Source organism: Tinamus guttatus, unplaced genomic scaffold, assembly GCF_059628265.1.
Source record: "Tinamus guttatus ecotype Peru unplaced genomic scaffold, ASM5962826v1 Tinamus_guttatus_pri_ptg000240l, whole genome shotgun sequence".
In the NCBI taxonomy this organism is placed as follows: domain Eukaryota; kingdom Metazoa; phylum Chordata; class Aves; order Tinamiformes; family Tinamidae; genus Tinamus; species Tinamus guttatus.
Genome location: NW_028288774.1, coordinates 14,686,445 through 14,689,777, shown reverse-complemented (window position 1 = coordinate 14,689,777; position 3,333 = coordinate 14,686,445).

Below are 3,333 nucleotides of genomic sequence, written 5' to 3'. Positions count from 1 at the left end.
GAGCAAAACTCTTGTGCTTGAGGTTGTGGGATCTGGGTAGGCTGTGTGGATTATTTTCCCTCTTAAGTCAGTTATATCCATTAATTTTTAGTGTAGTGGTTGCTGCCAGAAGCCTTTAATTTCATTCTAATTTAATTGCTATTCCTTTCAGGATGGTAAGTCAGTAGTCACTATCACTGCTGAAAAACAAGGGTCTCAATATGTTGAACCTGGTCCTCTTTGTGGGATAAACTTCTTAAGGGATATAAAGTATCCACTTACTTTTCAGTTGTAATCCACTTTCAGATGAAAAAAAAAAATAGAACCATCACTGGTTTGAGGTTTCTTAACTGTGTCTCAGGTAGTAGGAGCTTTCCCTCTGTCCTCTGGCAGAGTTTTGTGTGTGTACTATAGAATTAGCTGTACAGTCTGCCACCAGGCAGACTTTTTTTTAGGACTGCATACTTTATCTTTTCTTTTGTTGTTGATGGAATTATTTCAGAACTGGTTGCCTGGGGACGCAAATAGCTATGCTTGCTGTTATCGTCTTCTACCTTGGATGAAATTCAAGTATCTAAATATAGCAGACTTGGTTTCCTAAATTATAGGTGTTTTCTCTGTATGATTCAGAATCATGAGCAAGAAGTTTAAAATAAGCAGGGAATACTTCTCAAAAGCAGTCACATGGCAGGAGGAGAAGGGCCTGTGGGCATGAAAGGAAAGGGTTAAATTGTAGGAGCAAACTTAATGTTGTCAGTGTGCTTCATCAATCCAATAGGTAAGAGGAACTGCTGATTGTGTTATGAGGTTCCTGCTCTGCATCTGTATTATATAAAGAGCTTATCTGTCAAAATGTATAAATTGGGCAACAGAAGTTAATTTAATTCTGAATCTAAGTGAGCAAATCTGTCTTCCAGTGTCTCTCACTCCATGTTCTGTCCTCCGACAGTGTTCCCTGCAATTGAAAGATGATTCAGATTGAGACTGGAGGGGGACAACAGCTGAAGAGATGCTTGTTTTAGAATATTTTTGAAAGCATCTAAAAGTCTATAGAGTCTGCTGCCAGATCCACCAGATCTTTCCCTGATTTTCTGTGAAAATGAGAGGATTTCTTTTTAATTTACAAGGCAGGAATCCTCTTGCAAGTCAGCTATTTATTATGATGTTAAGGGCAGCATCTGGTCCTCCAAAAGCACTGGTACCAATACAAGATTTGTTCAGCTGGCACCAATACAAGATTTGTTCAGGTTTTTTGAAACTTGTATCTCAAGGGGCTCACTAATTTTGAACAAGTTTCTGTAGATTGAAACAAGGGAACTTGATAGCTACTGTAAGTGCTTAGCAGGAGGAATGTGACAGTTCCCTGATGCACTTGCTGTGGCACACAGGCACACCAGGTTCCTCGATACAGGTTTTTTCAGGAGGGCTTTTTATTCAGCATGCTTAGTTTTTAAATTGTGCTTAAGATGGAAATACAATTCTCCAGTTGTGCGAAACTGTTCCTACCTTCTAAAAAATGCTGAGTTTGTTTCTTTGTTTGCTTATGTCTTTCAAATCTATTTTACCTTACCTGCTTGCTGTAGGCTGCTCCAATTTAGGTGTTTTTCTGTTGTATGAAACACACTGTATTTTCGGAGTCCTGTGTCTGGGAATTGGGCACAAGATTTAAGTCTGCTACAGGGCAAAGCAGCACAATCATCCTGAAACTAATGAGCTTTCACTTAGTAACTGTGAATTGACAACACATGCTGTTCTTTCTGCTAATGTGGGTTTTTGAAGCCTGCGAGTAAAATGGTTCTCTTCCAAATTCAATTGACTGTTAAGCACTTGGGTAGCATAGGACTCATAATCTGTCTTCCCGAAATCATGTTGCAAGAGTAACAGTCCAGGAGGCTTCCTCCGTATTCAGTCCTCAGCTTAATGTCCCCTTGCTGAAAGGGCATTTTATCAGCAGAAAGGTCAGTGCTCTGGGCATAACTCTGCTCTACCAAAAGAAGAGTTTTTCATGGCAGTTTAGATTGCACTGCACTAGTGAGCTTTTAAAAATTGTTTGGCTCCTTTATTTTCCTCCCCACCTAGATCCTACCGGACGCTTGGTTCCTCTCTATTATTACCCCCTCAACTGACTAATTGACTTCTGTTGGAGTCTCTTGACATGAAAAGATTGCCCCCTTTCAGTTGTAAACACTTTATTAATGCTACATATTTGAACATAACAGGCAAGCAGCCACTTCGTTTTCTTCAGAAAGAGTAATGAAAATTACGGTTCTCAGAACAAATGAAAGGCTTTATTTCTTCTGTAACAAAACAGTCTAAATAACGACCTTGTAAGGTGATTCCTGGGCAGAGCAAATCCCAGAACTTTTCAATCCATGTTTGTGGCTTTCAGCTACAACTAATCTTTCCTTGTCACTGGCACCTGTGGTTTTCCTCTGCTAAATATTTCATTTGGAAAGAAAAACATATGAGGTGACTTCTGCTCTTTGTAACTCTAAAACCAAGTTACTCATTTTTAATGGGAACATACTGCACTCTGCCTTCTAAGTCAGTTTCTGGATAAATTAGCAATTTCCATGCTGGTTTCTGCATTCCAGAGCAAATGTTAGGACCTTAGCAACCTGTGCCTGTACATGAGTTCAGAGAGCAGGAAATGTGACTTCAGATTATACAGTGTATTAAGTTGCAGAGGATGTTTTAGGGTTTTTTATGACCATAGTATTCTGTGAAGACTTTTGTGGTAACAGTCTGAACTTGGGTTAGAGAGAGGCAAAGGATTTTTTTTTTAATTGATCTCACTTTTAGACTTGTTTTCAGTGTTAGACTGTAGAGAATGGAGAAAGTGTTCATGTGGTTTTAAACCACCAGTAGGAAATACTAGTAGGTCTGTCTAGTGACCTTAAAAGAAAGTTTAACTATTTCAGAGGAAGGAAATAAGTTCGGAAAAACCCAGAGCTGCAGAACACAGAAGCAGTGGGTGTTTTTCTCCTTGAAGACTGGAGCAATACCTATCGGATAACCTTGCTTCCAGTTAGATCTGTGTCTTTTGTGAAGAAGAAATACTAAGACCAGAAAGCAGGTGTTAAAATCATTCACTTGTACTTGGCAGTTCTTTGAATTTTTGGTTGGAATTAAATTCAATCTTGTCATCTTAATCATTCTGTTGAAAAGATCAAAGAAAACTTTGGGGTTTTGTGCTTCTTCTCTTGCTGAAATGTCAGAAGTTACCACTCTGGGTGCCAGCAGCGATCGACGGAGCTGCCATAGAAGCCGAATGGAGAATCTGCAAACAGATGCTCCCTTCACTCACGCAGGTGCTTGGCATGCAGGTTCAGTAATTAACCTTTTTACATGAGG